The following is an 18,364-nucleotide window of genomic DNA, read 5'->3' on the forward strand; positions in this document are numbered from 1 at the left end:
ATTCTTTGGCAACTTTATGCTGAGGGAGGAAGTGTATGCTAAAGCCCGCCCTAATGCCAAATGTTCATTTGAGGGTCAGACCTTCTTTATAACTCCAGATTATTGTCACACGACAGTTGAAAGGCGGTGGAGACTGAGAGAACTGCTGGATCCATGTCATCAAATGGGCTTACAGGCATTCCTATTGAATCCAGCAAGGCTGAAGATTATACATAAAAACAGTACTAGAGTCTTCACCTCTGAAATACAAGCGAAGGCTTATATGGACACACTAAAGCCATGAGGACTGGGTAGTGCTACCCCATGATGTTCTTATTAGTATGGCTATATGGATATATATAAATATTAGATTCTGGGGTCAAGGGTCTGGGTAGGGCAGAGGGTGTAAGAGTAAACACGAGAAAAGAAGGGCAGAAGAGAAACAGGAATAATTTATGGTTCATTCAATAGGGGGAGAGCAGGGCAAAATTGGGGGTTGGCTAATTTTAACGAGGAGGGTAAATGCACTCGATAAGTAAAACACGGCAGAGGGAGGCTGATGGCCAGACTCCATCACAGAGACTTTAGGTCTGCTTGCTTCACTAGGTGGGGGGAAAGGCGGGGGTAAGGGTGGGGAGGGTTTGCGGAGAGGGGGTGGGGTAGGGAGGGTAGGGGGGCACGTGGGTAAAAATGGGGATAAAATCATCATCAGGAAATAAAAAAGATCAGAGCGGTATACACAGGAAGAGGAAGGACAAATGTAAAAAAAACTCATGCGGATAGTCACAATCAATATATGTGGGTTAAATGATGCAAAAAAGCAGAGAGACTTGAAGGAATATTTAAGGACAGTGCATGCCGATATCATATGTATGCAGGAAACTCATATCGAGGCTTCTCGTAAATTTTTATTAGAACAATTGGGATATCAGCTTCTAACCTGCACAACACAAGGAACCAGAACTCGAGGGGTGGCCATATTGGCACGGGGAAGGATGGTAGTAGCGAAAAAGCAGAAGGCAGATGCTTATGGTCGATGGGCTATGGTGGAATGCCAGGTGCAGGAATTTAATTTCACTCTGTGTTCTGTCTATGCTCCCACAGTGGACGACCCGGAGATTTTAAGCCAAATTAATGTACAATTGGCTAACTGGCCCATGCCAATTATTAAGTGCGGAGACCTGAATATTAACGGTCTTAATGGCCTGTGGAAAAATGATACTGCCAGGTTCTCCGGCCGGAAGAAGAAAAGTCATAGGGCATTGATACAACTGATGCAAGATAATGGGCTGATTGATATATGGGAGCAGCAAAATACAGGTGGAGGGGGTAGCACATTCTATTCTGCTCCGCACAAAGTTTCAGCAAGGTTGGATTACTTTCTGATATCACCTTTGCTAATATCTGTCTCTAAGGTTAAAAAGCTGCCGTGGGTGATGTCAGACCACAACCCCCTGGTATTAGAAATATCTATCCCAAACTATCAAAAAGAGAAACCTAATTGGTCATTTGAGAGAGCTTTGCTACAGGATGCTAAATATGTTACTCAGATGGAAGGGTGGCTAAAGGAATTCCTTGAGATAAATAGAGGGTCTGCTTCACCAGCGGTAGTTTGGGATGCCATGAAGGCTGCCATAAGGAGGGAAACTATCAGTTTCTCTATAAAACGAAATAAGCTAGAGAAAGTAGAGATACAGGGTAAGATAAGAACAGTAACTATAATCGAAGAAGAGCTTATTAAAGCGATCAGGGCTAAACATGATGTTGCAAGAATAGTACAGAATCTGGCATCAGCTAAAGCAGCTGTAGGGGAATCATTTGCATCTAAGGCAGCAGGAAAATATTTGGCGAGGAAGCAAGATCCATATGAGTTCAGCGAGCAGATTGGCCGTATACTAGCTATTAGAACTCGGCAGGCCGCCACCAAGGGGGAAATATCAGAGATTAAATCAGAAGCAGGGGTCATAGCTACAACGCCAAGGGAGATTTGTTCTCTATTTCAGGATTATTATCAAAAATTATACGACCCCGATAAAGGGGCAGGTAGCGGCGAAATAGTGAGCTACTTGGAGAGTGCATTAATAGAGAAGCTAACAACGGAGGATAAAAGGCTATTGGAAACTAGCTTTACTCTAGAGGAAGTACAGAGAGCAACTAAAGATCTATCTGCTTGGAAAGCAGTGGGGCCTGATCTCATTCCACTGGAATTTTATAAAAAAAATTCTCCCCATTATAGAAGAGGATATTTATAAACTTATGGTCTCTACACACAGAGGAGCGGCTCCTCCTGAGTCTTGAGGGGAGGCTACTATGGTGGTATTTCTTAAAAAGAACAAATCTCCTACTGATCTCGGGTCCTATAGACCAATAAGTGTAATGAACAGTGACACAAAGATATATTCTAAGATCCTGGCCAATCGGTTAAGCTCTGTGATTGGCAAGATCATCTCTCCCCGACAACATGGGTTTATCCCGGCAGGGGCACCGCAGACCATATAAGAAGGGTTTGCACACTATTTGATGGAACGGCAGCCTCACGAGACCCTATGGCTTTAATATTGCTAGATGCTGAGAAAGCGTTTGATAGGGTCTCGTGGGATTTCCTTTGGGCCGCGATGGGGAAAGTAAATATAGAGGAAGGTTGCATAGGGGCTGTGAAAGCGTTATATAGGAATCCGAGGATAAGACTTAGAGTTATAGGAGAGCAGAGTGGGACAATAAACATCGGACGGGGAACCAGACAAGGGTACCCCTGCTCCCCACTACTCTTTGCCTTTTATATAGATTCTCTTATAAGAAAATAGAGCTAAACAGAAGCATTTTCCCAGCAGTCTTGAATGGGCATGAAACCAAAATCCTGGGATATGCTGATGACCTAGCCATTACGTCAACTGACCCGGTCTCAGCATTAGAGGAAATAGAAAAAGAAGCAGCAATATATGGGGCGTTATCTGGCTACAAACTAAATCAGAGCAAAACACAAATCGTAATTAATCAAAAGATAACGATGGTGGACCAGAGAATAACAGAGGCAGCGATCTATCTCGGGATAACTATAACATCAGATTTATCAAAGGTAGTGGAGAAGAATTTGGGCCCAGTGATCAAAAAAGCAAAAAAAGACTTAGATAGAATGAATAATCTTCACTTAACAACAATAGGCCGCTGCAACATAATAAAAATGTTATTTTTGCCAAAGGTGCTATACCTATTTCGGACTATTCCCTTAAAATGTAATAATAACTGGTTTAACGAAATAGAGGGAATTACAAATCGCTTTATATGGGCAAAAGGTAAAAAAAAACGACGGGCGCTAACATTCCTGTCATTACCGATAGAGCGGGGGGCCTAGCGGCACCCGATTTTAAGGCTTATTATTGGGCGGCTGTCCTGCAATATATTAGAGGGCTTTTGGGTGGGGACATGAATGATCAGTGGAGGGCCAATGAGGGTGTCCCAGACATGTACGATTTATTAATTAAAAAATCCAACAAGTGGTTGCTCTCATTTAACGAAGCAAGTTACCACAAAAAAGTAAAATTTAAGACCCTAGGAGCTGCAATGTCAGTCTGGTCCGTGATTCGGAGAAAAATTAAACTAGGGAGGATGAATCATTATACTCCTTTGTTTCAGAATCCTTCGCTACCAGGGGTATTCCACGATCAAGTGATGAAGCGATGGGATATGCTAGGGGTTAAAACTATCGGGGACCTTATTGATTTCACAGGTCTAATAACGTTTGATAAATCACAACAGTTATATAACCTAGAGCGTAGGGATTTTTTTAAATATCTGCAGATCAGGTCAGTTTTATTAAAAAAACAGGGAGGTGACATGAATTTTAAAAGAGAGGAAATTATGGAGTATCTGAGAGACGAGAAGGGCTGTTCAATATCGCAACTATATGGTGAAATGAGCCAATACAAGGAGGATGACTGTGGGAGGGTATTTGAAAAATGGAAAATCAAGCGAAGCCTACTAGGGAATTAGGCTGCAAAATCGTTTAAATTAGCAAACTCGGTGTTAAGAGTATCTAATCTCCAAGTACAGCAATATAAGACCATGTTTGAGCTCTATTATACACCACATAGAATAGCCCGGTGGGGCGGGATAAGCGGGATAACTTGCCCAATATGTCAAAGTGCACAGGCAGACACAGTCCATATGTTTGCTTCATGCCCCGCTTTAGATCCATTTAAACGATCATTAGAGCAATTTTTTGATAAAGCACTGAGGATCTCCATCAGCCTGACAAATGAAGTTATGGTTTTAGGGGTCACTAGGGATGGGACAGAAATACCTCATCATGAATTTATATATTTGGCAATGACTTTAAGCCGGTTGTGTATCGCAACTTTATGGAAAGACCCAAAGCCACCAATGTTCCAGCAGTGGATGTCACGGCTGTTAGCTATATATACACTAGAGAAAGCATTGTATGACAAAAAGGGATGGAAGGCAAAGAAATTGGGGAAACGGATATGGGCTCCAGTAGCAGAATGGAAACAGAGGTCGGAAGAAGGCTAAAAGGGGTATATTAGAGACGGTGCCTTCTGGTTATCACTAATAATTTACTTGTCGTATTTTTTATTTGCTTTCATCTTATGTTTTTCCTTATTTATGTATGCCCATATATTTGGTCATTTCCCCCTTTACTTTCGATTTACTGTATATATTCTGTGTAACAATGACATGATGAAGTGCAATTCTTGATGATGAATTAAAAAAAAAAGAAAGAAAAGGAACGTTCTGTGATGTCTGTTAAACTCTCCATCCACTCTGATCCACTTCTCGGACTACACTACCTATGCAGTCCTCCTCTCCCCTCAGACACCATCATTGATCTTGATCTAGGGAAGTTTCAAACATCATGGGGCTGGGTTTCTTTGCAGCATCATCGGGTTGTGAGGCGCTCTGTGATGTGACTGCAAGGGTGAATAACTCTGTGCCTTGGATCAAAGTTTTTGAGCAATGCTCCAGCCTCTGGAACTCACTGAACAGCCATAGGGGGTTTAGGTACTGGGGGAACTCGCCCTGTCCTGTCAAAGTCCCTGCTTGGGATTCTGTTGCAATTCGGTGTGGACTGAATCTACACTCCCTTTTCTAATGCCCTACCCTGTTATAAATGTGGAACTATGTAACCTTCTTCAGGGCACTTATTTTAGCCCCTGCCATGTTTCCCTCACCTCTCCCCATTCTAGGTATTTTCCTGCTGTAGTTTGGCTAAACTCCTTGCACTAATATTCTGCAACTGGGATTTAATTTGACCCTCAGATGGGAACTTAAGTCCTTTTCTCCCTGTGTTCTGTGCCACCTGGGTTTGGGCAATCATGAAGCTCTACTTCAGTCCTTCCATTTAGACTTTAAAGTCTGACTGCAATACTTTGCATACTGTAGGATGTTATTCACTGATTTGCTCTGCCAACAGGGCATGCCCTAAATAATTTGGTTGCTGATTTCTGGTCTTAATCCATAAACAAAAGATACAAGAAATCCTCCCATGTTTTCGCCCAAGGTAGCATTTATCCCACTGTGCTCACTATGAACCTGCATTAGTCTCTCAAAATAAGCGCTCACTTAATCCATGGACTCCTAACAGACTTGATAAATCTTAGGCCAATTAATCTGTTTGGGGAACCTTTGTCTTTAGGTGTCTAACGATTTACTCATACTTGGCCCTAACAATCGGTAAAGGGGCATTCCACCCATGTTGGTTCCTGTGTGGGCCATTCACCAGCTCTCTTGCATTCCACCCACAGCCATTTCGGGACAGTGAACTTAAATAACATATTCAGGTCTTCCCACAATACCTTAGAGGTGGTCACAATTTGCTCCATCTGGGTGTACCACTTATCAGTATTCTTTCTAAGCTTTAGTAGGGAATTTGTGAAATTAAATGATCTGATCAAGACCAAGGGACATGTGCGTAAGCTCCTCCTTGTATTTCTCTTAAGGAGAACTCTGCAGGCAGCGGGATGTCAGGCAATATCTAAACTGGAACGTGAAGTGTGTTTCCAGCGTGCATCCCGTCCTTAAGTATCCCTTAAGCACCACGCCAAGCTGCTGACAGGGAATGGTGGGCAGGGCACTCTGCTCCGTGTGCGAGTGCGGGTGCCATGTACCACGCCACGGAGCCTGACAATACACCCCCCCTCAAAATCCCCCCAACGGGCTTGGGTTTGTGCTGATATCAGCGATGGAACAAGCGAACTAAACGGGGTGCATGAACATTAGAAGCTGGTTCCCACGACTGTTCCTCAGTCCCATAGCCTTTCCAATGAATCAGGTATTGCAACTGACGACACACTCTACGGGAGTCCACGATATATGCCACCTCATACTCAGGACCATCATCAAGCAAAACAAGGGGAGGATGCACAGGAACTACAGTACCAGGGGTGACAGGTTTCAACAAAGACACATGAAAGACAGGATGTAACCGCAAGGAGGTAGGTAGACATTTCAAACTTCAGAGCCACAGGGTTGACTACTTTGGTAACAACATAGGGACCAATAAAGCGAGGCTTGGATTTGGTCGTACCCTTAAGCTGGATGTTCTGAGTGGACAACCATACCCTGTCTTCTATAGCATAAACAGCTGATTGTCGACGATGCTGGTCTGCTCCTTCCTTATACTTGCTTTTGCCTCATCTAAAGATTTCTTAGCAGAAGCATGAACTTTCTGGAGGTGAGATACCATCTCCTGAGCTGCTGGAGAAGTAGAAGGTGTTAAAGGCGAGAATAGGCCACAACAAGGGTGAAACCCATAGGTACAAAAAACCAAGGTAAAACCCAGGTAGAGGCATGCTCATTGTTATTATATGCAAACTCTGCAGTCCATAAGACCGAGTCCCAATCCTTCTCTCCCTGTAATAGCTAACACCGCAAATACTGCTCTATACACTGGTTGACCCTCTCTGTCTGACCATCGGTTTGAGGATGGTGAGCCATGGAGAGACGCACATCTATCCCCATCATGCTATTCAGCCCTTTCCAGAAACGGGACACGAATTGAGGACCCCTGTCTGTGTCTGAGACAATGACGGAAGAAGTGCCATGAAAATCTGTTGGAGAAACACAGAAGCTAGTTCTTTGAAGGAGGTCGTTTCTTCAACCTTTATAAAATAGAGACACCTTGGATAGCATATCGACAATGACAAATATGACAGAGTGCCCCTGTTTAGTAGGAGACAGTTCCACAATAAATTCCATAGAAATGGAGTACCATGGTGTAGGGGGTGTAGGCAGAGGAGATAAGAGACTGGCTGATACTTGATGAGTGCTTTTGCTTTGTGCACAGATATAACAATCTTGTACACACAAACGGGCATCTTGGTTCATGGATGGCCACCAAAAACACCTGTTTTGAGCAGAGCAATGTTTTTTTTGTATCCTGGTGTCCTGCTAGAGCATATGTATGACACCAACCCAGTGCTTGTGCCTGAAGAGACTGAGTAGGGAGGACTAAACCACCTTGAACAAAGAGCAAGTTCTTACTCCTCACCCCGTTGTGTTTTGTTATAATGTTCCTTACTTCATCTGACTCGTGTGCAAGGGGTACTTCTTTCATAAAAGATTCCTCCGAAAAGGTACCCCCTAATACACAATCAGGATTCAAGATGAAAGGTGGTTCTTGTGCACACAATTCGTCAGGAAGGTCATAGCCAAAACAGGATAGGGCATCTGCCATGCTGTGCTTGGCGCCAGCCTGGTACTGGATGACATAATCAAAATTACTAAAACAGTGGGTCCATCTCAACTGTCTCATTGATAAGGCTTTGGCGGCCTTCAAGAACTTCAAATTTCTGTGATCGGTGATGATAGTTACTGTGTGCAATGCCCCAAGCAGATATTGACGCCGTTCTTCAAAGGTCCTTTTTCTGGCTAATAACTCCCTATCCCCTACCGATTAGTTTACTTCAGGAGGAGTTAACTTATGGGAATAGTATGCTATGGTATGTAGATGTCCTGTCTGTCTGTCCCTTTGAGACAACACTCCTCCTATAGCAACTTGGGATGCTTCTGTTTCCAATAGAAATGGCTGTGAGGGGTCAGGATGCACCATAACAGGGGTGGTAACAAAGGCCTCTTTTAACCAGGAAAAGGCTTTTTCAGCCTCAGGTGTCCAACAGAACGGCATCCCTTTCTTCAGGAGTCTGGTGAAGGAAGTTGTGAGTGCAGCAAATCTTTGTATGAATCACCTATAAAAAGTGGCGAAGCCCAGAAAGCTCTGCACTTCCTTTACAGAACGAGGAGAGGAACACTTAGTAATAGCAGCAACCTTTTGGGGATCCATAGTCACCCCTTGTGCTGATAAGACAAAACCTATGAAGGTGACCTCAGGGACATGGAATTCAAATTTGTCTAGTTTAACATACAAGTGGTTATCTCTGAGATAGGTAAGAACACTCTTGACATGTCTGACATGTTCCTCCAAAGAGGGAGAGTAGATCAGGATATCATCGATGTACGCAATAGTGTTTAGGTCCAAGGTTTCTCTTAATATGTCATCGATAAAAAATTGAAAAGCAGCGGGGGCATTGCAAAACCCAAAAGGCATTACCAAGTACTCGTACAGCTCGAATTTGGTTTGAAAGGCAGTCTTCCATTCATTTCCTGCTCTTACTCGAACCAAGTGATGCCTCTCAAATCCAATCTAATGGCTATGGAGGCTGTTTTGACCTTGTCGAGCAGAGATTGTATCAGGGGCAATGGATTTCAGTTTTTAATAGTTACCCCATTAAGGGCTCTATAGTCAATGCAACATCTAAGACCTCCTTCCCGTTTGGGTATGAAAAAAAGAGGGAGAAAAAAGAGGGAGGGACGCAGCAAATCGAGAAGGGCGAATGAAGCCTTTCTGCAGCATGTCTTCCAAGAACTCCCTCAAATAAATGTTCTCTTTTTCAGTTAGGGCATATATGTGACTACATGGGATTTTGGCACCGGGTACCAGGTCTATACGACAGTCATACAACCGATGAGGTGGCAGAGCAAAGCTTTCTCTTGGTCGAACATATCTTTGAACTCTTTATAACAGTATACAGAATAGAGGTACCAAAAAGTCGGTACTGCTAGCCACCTGTTGCACTGTTCTAGAAGGCTTCAGGCAATGGTTCTTACAGTACTCTGAAGTAAAATTTATGGTGTGATTTTCCCAGTTGATATTAGGGTTATATTTCATCAACCAAGGGAGACCAATGATGGCTTGGAACTTGGGTGAGAAGATGATATCAAAGCAAATAGTTTCATGGTGTTGGTCTTAAAGTAACACATGTAACTGTGTGGTGGTATGTGTAATAGGCCCAGACTTCATAGGACTACTGTCAATTGTTTTGACAATGTCCACAGTACTTTTCGGGGATACACATGTTTTCTACCCAGGCTGAATCTTTAAAGTTCCCTGTGGCACCCAAATCTAGCATAAGTTGAATGTCAATTCTTTGATCACCCAACCTGAGCAATTCATCTCCACCATGCTCAGGTGAATCAGTTTCCTGACTCCATACGTTTCTGGGATTTAACTCGGCAATCCCACAAAAAGTGCCCTGATTTACCACAGTAAACACACAAGTTGTTGGCTTGTTGTCGCTGCCTCTCCTCCTGACTCAGGGCCCTTTTAATGCTGCCTATTTGCGTGGGTTCTGACCCTCAACAGGTTTTTACATTTCTGGTTTCCTTTCTCTCATGGCAAGATACTTGGAGTCAGTGCGTCCTTTCTCCCTTTTTCTCTCATGCAAGTGGTGGTCTAACTTTACGACCAAATCAATCAATACATCACAGGATTCGGGAGGGTGGATAACCTGTGCCAACAAGTCTTTTAAGTCGTCCCTTAAGCCTTTGTAAAAGAGAGCGCTTCGGCCACCAACCTGTTAAAACAGGAAAAGTAAGTCATAAGATCCATAGATCTTTGTTTAAGGTTTAATAACTCAGTATCCACAGAATGCATGAAAGTATGTCTGTTGAATAAATATCTTAGCTCCTCTTTAAAGACTCAGTAATCCTATAACAGGGGATTGTTTCTGTCCACTACGGGAATTGACCGAGTGGCGGCTGTCCCACCTAAATACGACAAAACAAAGGACACCTTGGTTTGTTCTGTGGGGAAGCAGGAAGCTTTGCACATAAGGTGCAGCTGGCACTGAATAATAAAAGTGGCAAACCTAGCTGAGGCACCCATAAATCTTTCAGGGGGTGCTAAAGGGATAGAAGATGGTGTTGTGATGTGATATACTGGAGGAGTAGTGTTTGATGATGGAGGAGAGGAGGTAAACGTGGAAGTATAGGGGTCTGTAGGCAGGTCAGAAGAGTGTACAGTCTGGGAGGCTTGCTGTAGGGAATCGACCCTAGGAGACAGGGCCTGGGTTTCCTTCTGTAGGTTCCCTATCATGCTCGCCACATCTGCTAATGTTATTGGATGTTCCTCTGTGACGCAAGGGCAGCAAGGTATACGTGGGCTTCGCATTCTGTGAGAGCTCACCTGGGTTTACTGCAGGGATGGCATGGATGAACACGTGTCTAGACCCCAACTTCCCTCGCCCACCTCCTTCGCCCAGCAAAGCAGACGAAGGAAACAAAATAAGGAAAGGAAGAAGGGGCAGACGTCCGCTGAATTTTCCGAGAAAGTCTTCTAGAATCCTAAAGGAGAAAGCACAAGCTGAGTACTAAGTATACACACAAGCAAGCTAGCTATATTCCCCACCGCATTCTTAAGGAATGCCTTGGATGTAAAAAGATAACTTGCATGAAGAAGCAGCACCCAGGGACGCCAGAATGCCCCACTACCTAGAAGGACGGACAAGGGTCAATTAGTAACAGGACTGCAGCAGTTAGCATATGAAACCAAGAAGACAAAAATAAAGCTCTAACCTAGGTTAAAATCACCATAGGTATGGAAGACCCCAAGTAAGACAAAAAATACATCTGTATTCCTATATGCAGGGAAAAACAAATAACAAATTTCCCTTTGCAGGAGGAGGTACGGGGGGCATAAAAAATAAAAAAAATAAACAAGGGTCTAATTATGCAAATACCATCAATGAAGATTTGGACTCTTTTATAATGCCAATATCTATCCCCTTATTTTATAGTGACTGAAAAACAAGGAATCTCTAAAATTGCTCAAGGGGACGCAGGACACTCGGATAAGTACTGTTCATAAATAAAGATTTGTTATTCCAACGTAAAACAAAGATACTGATGCTTTAAACCCTTTGCTATATTCTGTTTTGTAGGACCAGAATACCGAGGGTTAACACAACTGGAGTTCGCTAGCAACATTGTAGCAACACCAAAGAAGAGCAGCAAGCAAATGGCTTTGGAAGAGAAACTCCCCGAGGACCCAGGAAGCTGAAGAGGCCTTTAGGAGACCGACAACAGGCCAACAATCAACACGAGAACCGGAGGTCCAGGACAGAGGCAGGTAAGCAGGGAAAAACTATTCTGCGGGCGACGGAGGCCAGGCTGGATCCAAACTGGAATGCGTAGCGCATTTCCAGCATGGATCCCGTCCTTAAGTATCCCTTAAGCGCCACCCCCGGCTGCTGACAGGTAATGGCTCTCTGCTCCGTGTGCTAGCGCGGGTGCCATTAAAGGACGCGCGTGCCACGGAGCCTGACACTGCCTTTCCTCGTCTTGCTCCCTTCTCCATGAATGATCCATACTGCAAATCTTAAATTCAAATTTCTTCCTCTTCTTCTCACTCACCAGTTTTTCCAAAAGATTTAGCACCTCAAATTGTGTGGGTCTAGGTTGCAGTTCAAAATCATACATTCTTCACCTCAGATTCTTCATTCGGGGAATGTGGAAAGTTCCACTCAGGGGAATCAAATCTCCCCATCTATGGACATATGTTCATGCCATTGGTTAAGCCACGTGCACCTGTGTAATCCTTTCTTCGTCTCCATTTCCCTAACTTAGGTGCCTTTGTGGGGAAACTTTTCTTCTTTATTTGCATCCTTCTCTCTTTTTGACAACAGACCCCTCATTATAACAACAGTAGTCTTAGATCAAACTTTCACTCTTTTCACACCGACAATTGCCTTATTCTGTCTACTAATCCCAGTGCGTCTCTGTCCAAGGTCATCCTATCATAGCGCAGTTTCACCAGCCAATCATTGCACACTGCACTGATGCAATCCTTTAATCAATCTTAAGTCTCTTTTTGATCTTTACTCCATTTGCCTGCTTTGATTACACAAACGTTTTCTAGAGCGACAAGAATTCTACCCACTCTCGCACTATAGTGAGCTTTCGACCTGTGAAATTCACTACTCCCTGTGCACTTAGGAATGAATCCCCAGTGAGCTCTGTTAATACACTCTCACAAGAAAGTTACATTTCTAATTTGGTGTTTCTGATAGCACCTCACAGTACACCTCTCCTAGCTGGCAAGTTTACCAATTCAATTTTCAAGCTGAGATACCACTCGTCAAAAGTTTAAAAACATCATCAGAAATACAATAATTATAACTCCAACAAACAGAGCCACATAATGTTTGTCCTCAATGAACGTCCACAGCATCCTTTTTTACTCTATGCCTATTCAAATCCCAACATGCACTGTGCCACTTATTGGTCTTCTGTCAGTCACCTCGTCTTTCCGGAACCAGGACCGGATTGGGATTTGTTCATTTAAATCTCGGGGCCATGAAGGTACCATACTCTGCTCTACAACCAATTAATTTCAGGTTATAGGTTGGCTCCATTCGGAACCATCCTCTGCCACCAGATCTGTCGGCTCGCAAATCTTTATCAAATTCTAACTTATGGGGCGTGCCTACATCTAGGACCGGAAGCGGTGTAGTCCCAATACGGACTTTGGTGCTCTCTGACTGGAGCCATCATTTTTCTAGTTGGGAAAACCCGTGAAATGATGCTGAAACATTCTCATAAGGATGACAGAATAAAATTCTGATTTCAAAGATTTATATAAAAAAAATGAATAGACAAACTACAAAAAAGTAGGGGTGGGTGGCAAACTCCGATCCACCGGCAGAGTTTATGGAGTTTTCGCAACTTTGCGCTCTGCTTGGAGAGTGAAGTTCAGCAAAACATTTGCCTCGGCAGCGTGGCAGAGCTTACCACCTACCCTATAATCTAACGTGTAGGATATCCCTCCTTTCCTGCCTACATATAGACTTCTACCCCCACCCCCTGTGAGAATATCCAATCCGAAATTATTTGTAGGCCGTGGCCCTGCCCTCTTGCCGCACAGACAAAGTTGCAGAGGATCTTTTTTAAAACCTAAAGCAGCTGGCTACTGAAACTGCGCAACTGTACACAGCACAAGAACTCACCCACCGAGACAACGGATGCTTCTGAGAAAATAAATGGAAAGTAGAAAACCATAATGATAAATACAACACAGCGTACTAGGGGCACAAAGCTTACTGTCCAGTAACTTCCTTTAATGTGTTATTATCACCAGATGGTATGTGAAGGACTGCTGTCAAGTAGTTTGAAAACCTGGGGGTAGAATGGAACAGACCACCTTCTTGCCGCCTCTATTGCATACAATAGGACACATCACATGACACTCCAAGGGGAGATGGTAATTAGCGAAGGCATACACAAACAAATTGGCATATTAACAAGAACCTCGTTAAAATTATCGCCGTTTTAGTGGCAGGAAACTGCCGCTAAAACGGCGATAATGGGCTTGCTAATATGCGTTATAGAATTCCAGTAGAAGCTCATGTTAGATGTGCAGGACATCTAACCTGGTACAAAAGGGGGTGGTGATGGACGGAGCATCTGAACCAATCAAACACTCACACCCAGTCAACAGATCTGGGTTTAATCCATCACCATTCTTTAGCCCACTCTGCCACCCCAGTTCAGACATGGCCATATGCAAATCAGTCTGACCCTGTGCCTCATGGGAACAGCCAGCCCGAACTGCCAAGCCATGCCTTCCCTGGACCAGAAGCAAGCTTCCTAGGACCGGTTTATGGCATTTCAGCCGTCTTCAGCCAGGCTTGCTTGAAACCCTTGGTAAAGGGAGCAAGGGACTCAGGTCTGAGCATACCCTGCCAACTTATGGCGAACAAAGTGGTACAAAAGGGGGTGGTGATGGACGGAGCATCTGAACCAATCAAACACTCACACCCAGTCAACAGATCTGGGTTTAATCCATCACCATTCTTTAGCCCACTCTGCCACCCCAGTTCAGACATGGCCATATGTAAATCAGTCTGACCCTGTGCCTCATGGGAAGAGCCAGCCCGAACTGCCAAGCAATGCCTTCCCTGAACCAGAAACAAGCTTCCTAGGACAGGTTTCTGGCATTTCAGCCGTCTTCAGCCAGGCTTGCTTGAATCCGGTGGGAAAGTGAACAAGGGACTCACATCTGAGCATACCATGTCAACTTATGGCGAACAAAGTGGTGCAAAAGGGGGTGGTGATGGACGGAGCGTCTGAACGAATCAAACACTCACACCCAGTCAACAGATCTGGGTTTAATCCATCACCGTTCTTTACCCACTCTGCCACCCCAGTTCAGACATGGCCATATGCAAATCAGTCTGACCCTGTGCCTCATGGGAACAGCCAGCCCGAACTGCCAAGCCATGCCTTCCCTGGACCAGAAGCAAGCTTCCTAGGACCGGTTTATGGCATTTCAGCCGTCTTCAGCCAGGCTTGCTTGAATCCAGTGGTAAAGGGAGCAAGGGACTCAGGTCTGAGCATACCCTGCCAACTTATGGCGAACAAAGTGGTACAAAAGGGGGTGGTGATGGACGGAGCATCTGAACCAATCAAACACTCACACCCAGTCAACAGATCTGAGTTTAATCCATCACCATTCTTTAGCCCACTCTGCCACCCCAGTTCAGACATGGCCATATGTAAATCAGTCTGACCCTGTGCCTCATGGGAAGAGCCAGCCCGAACTGCCAAGCAATGCCTTCCCTGAACCAGAAACAAGCTTCCTAGGACAGGTTTCTGGCATTTCAGCCGTCTTCAGCCAGGCTTGCTTGAATCCGGTGGGAAAGTGAACAAGGGACTCACATCTGAGCATACCATGTCAACTTATGGCGAACAAAGTGGTGCAAAAGGGGGTGGTGATGGACGGAGCGTCTGAACGAATCAAACACTCACACCCAGTCAACAGATCTGGGTTTAATCCATCACCGTTCTTTAGCCCACTCTGCCACCCCAGTTCAGACATGGCCATATGCAAATCAGTCTGACCCTGTGCCTCATGGGAACAGCCAGCCCGAACTGCCAAGCCATGCCTTCCCTGAACCAGAAACAAGCTTCCTAGGACCGGTTTCTGCATTTCAGCCATCTTCAGCCAGGCTTGCTTGAATCCAGTGGCAAAGTGAACAAGGGACTCACGTCTGAGCATACCCTGCCAACTTATGGCGAACAAAGTGGGTCAAAAGGGGGTGGTGATGGACAGAGCATCTGAACCAATCAAACACTCACACCCAGTCAACAGATCTGGGTTTAATCCATCACCGTTCTTTAGCCCACTCTGCCACCCCAGTTCAGACATGGCCATATGCAAATCAGTCTGACCCTGTGCCTCATGGGAACAGCCAGCCCGAACTGCCAAGCCATGCCTTCCCTGAACCAGAAACAAGCTTCCTAGGACCGGTTTCTGCATTTCAGCCGTCTTCAGCCAGGCTTGCTTGAATCCAGTGGCAAAGTGAACAAGGGACTCACGTCTGAGCATACCCTGCCAACTTATGGCGAACAAAGTGGTGCAAAAGGGGGTGGTGATGGACGGAGCGTCTGAACGAATCAAACACTCACACCCAGTCAACAGATCTGGGTTTAATCCATCACCGTTCTTTAGCCCACTCTGCCACCCCAGTTCAGACATGGCCATATGCAAATCAGTCTGACCCTGTGCCTCATGGGAACAGCCAGCCCGAACTGCCAAGCCATGCCTTCCCTGAACCAGAAACAAGCTTCCTAGGACCGGTTTCTGCATTTCAGCCGTCTTCAGCCAGGCTTGCTTGAATCCAGTGGTAAAGGGAGCAAGGGACTCAGGTCTGAGCATACCCTGCCAACTTATGGCGAACAAAGTGGTACAAAAGGGGGTGGTGATGGACAGAGCATCTGAACCAATCAAACACTCACACCCAGTCAACAGATCTGGGTTTAATCCATCACCGTTCTTTAGCCCACTCTGCCACCCCAGTTCAGACATGGCCATATGCAAATCAGTCTGACCCTGTGCCTCATGGGAACAGCCAGCCCGAACTGCCAAGCCATGCCTTCCCTGAACCAGAAACAAGCTTCCTAGGACCGGTTTCTGCATTTCAGCCGTCTTCAGCCAGGCTTGCTTGAATCCAGTGGCAAAGTGAACAAGGGACTCACGTCTGAGCATACCCTGCCAACTTATGGTGAACAAAGTGGTGCAAAAGGGGGTGGTGATGGACGGAGCGTCTGAACGAATCAAACACTCACACCCAGTCAACAGATCTGGGTTTAATCCATCGCCGTTCTTTAGCCCACTCTGCCACCCCAGTTCAGACATGGCCATATGCAAATCAGTCTGACCCTGTGCCTCATGGGAACAGCCAGCCCGAACTGCCAAGCCATGCCTTCCCTGAACCAGAAACAAGCTTCCTAGGACCGGTTTCTGCATTTCAGCCGTCTTCCGCCAGGCTTGCTTGAATCCAGTGGTAAAGGGAGCAAGGGACTCAGGTCTGAGCATACCCTGCCAACTTATGGCGAACAAAGTGGTACAAAAGGGGGTGGTGATGGACGGAGCATCTGAACCAATCAAACACTCACACCCAGTCAACAGATCTGAGTTTAATCCATCACCATTCTTTAGCCCACTCTGCCACCCCAGTTCAGACATGGCCATATGTAAATCAGTCTGACCCTGTGCCTCATGGGAAGAGCCAGCCCGAACTGCCAAGCAATGCCTTCCCTGAACCAGAAACAAGCTTCCTAGGACAGGTTTCTGGCATTGCAGCCGTCTTCAGCCAGGCTTGCTTGAATCCGGTGGGAAAGTGAACAAGGGACCCACATCTGAGCATACCATGTCAACTTATGGCGAACAAAGTGGTGCAAAAGGGGGTGGTGATGGACGGAGCGTCTGAACGAATCAAACACTCACACCCAGTCAACAGATCTGGGTTTAATCCATCACCGTTCTTTAGCCCACTCTGCCACCCCAGTTCAGACATGGCCATATGCAAATCAGTCTGACCCTGTGCCTCATGGGAACAGCCAGCCCGAACTGCCAAGCCATGCCTTCCCTGGACCAGAAACAAGCTTCCTAGGACCGGTTTATGGCATTTCAGCCGTCTTCAGCCAGGCTTGCTTGAATCCAGTGGTAAAGGGAGCAAGGGACTCAGGTCTGAGCATACCCTGCCACCTTATGGCGAACAAAGTGGTACAAAAGGGGGTGGTGATGGACGGAGCATCTGAACCAATCAAACACTCACACCCAGTCAACAGATCTGGGTTTAATCCATCACCATTCTTTAGCCCACTCTGCCACCCCAGTTCAGACATGGCCATATGTAAATCAGTCTGACCCTGTGCCTCATGGGAAGAGCCAGCCCGAACTGCCAAGCAATGCCTTCCCTGAACCAGAAACAAGCTTCCTAGGACAGGTTTCTGGCATTTCAGCCGTCTTCAGCCAGGCTTGCTTGAATCCGGTGGGAAAGTGAGCAAGGGACTCACATCTGAGCATACCATGTCAACTTATGGCGAACAAAGTGGTGCAAAAGGGGGTGGTGATGGACGGAGCGTCTGAACGAATCAAACACTCACACCCAGTCAACAGATCTGGGTTTAATCCATCACCGTTCTTTAGCCCACTCTGCCACCCCAGTTCAGACATGGCCATATGCAAATCAGTCTGACCCTGTGCCTCATGGGAACAGCCAGCCCGAACTGCCAAGCCATGCCTTCCCTGAACCAGAAACAAGCTTCCTAGGACCGGTTTCTGCATTTCAGCCGTCTTCAGCCAGGCTTGCTTGAATCCAGTGGCAAAGTGAACAAGGCACTCACGTCTGAGCATACCCTGCCAACTTATGGTGAACAAAGTGGTACAAAAGGGGGTGGTGATGGACAGAGCATCTGAACCAATCAAACACTCACACCCAGTCAACAGATCTGGGTTCAATCCCTCACCGTTCTTTAGCCCACTCTGCCACCCCAGGCATGGCTTGGCAGTTCGGGCTGGCTGTTCCCATGAGGCACAGGGTCAGACTGTTTTGCATATGGCCATGTCTGAAGTGGGGTGGCAGAGTGGGCTAAAGAATGGTGATGGATTAAACCCAGATCTGTTGACTGGGTGTGAGTGTTTGATTGATTCAGATGCTCCGTCCATCACCACCCCCTTTTTACCGCTTTGTTCGCCATAAGTTGGCAGGGTATGCTCAGACGTGAGTCCCTTGCTCACTTTGCCACTGGA

The sequence above is a fragment of the Lissotriton helveticus genome, chromosome 7, assembly GCF_964261635.1.
Source record: "Lissotriton helveticus chromosome 7, aLisHel1.1, whole genome shotgun sequence".
NCBI lineage: Eukaryota > Metazoa > Chordata > Amphibia > Caudata > Salamandridae > Lissotriton > Lissotriton helveticus.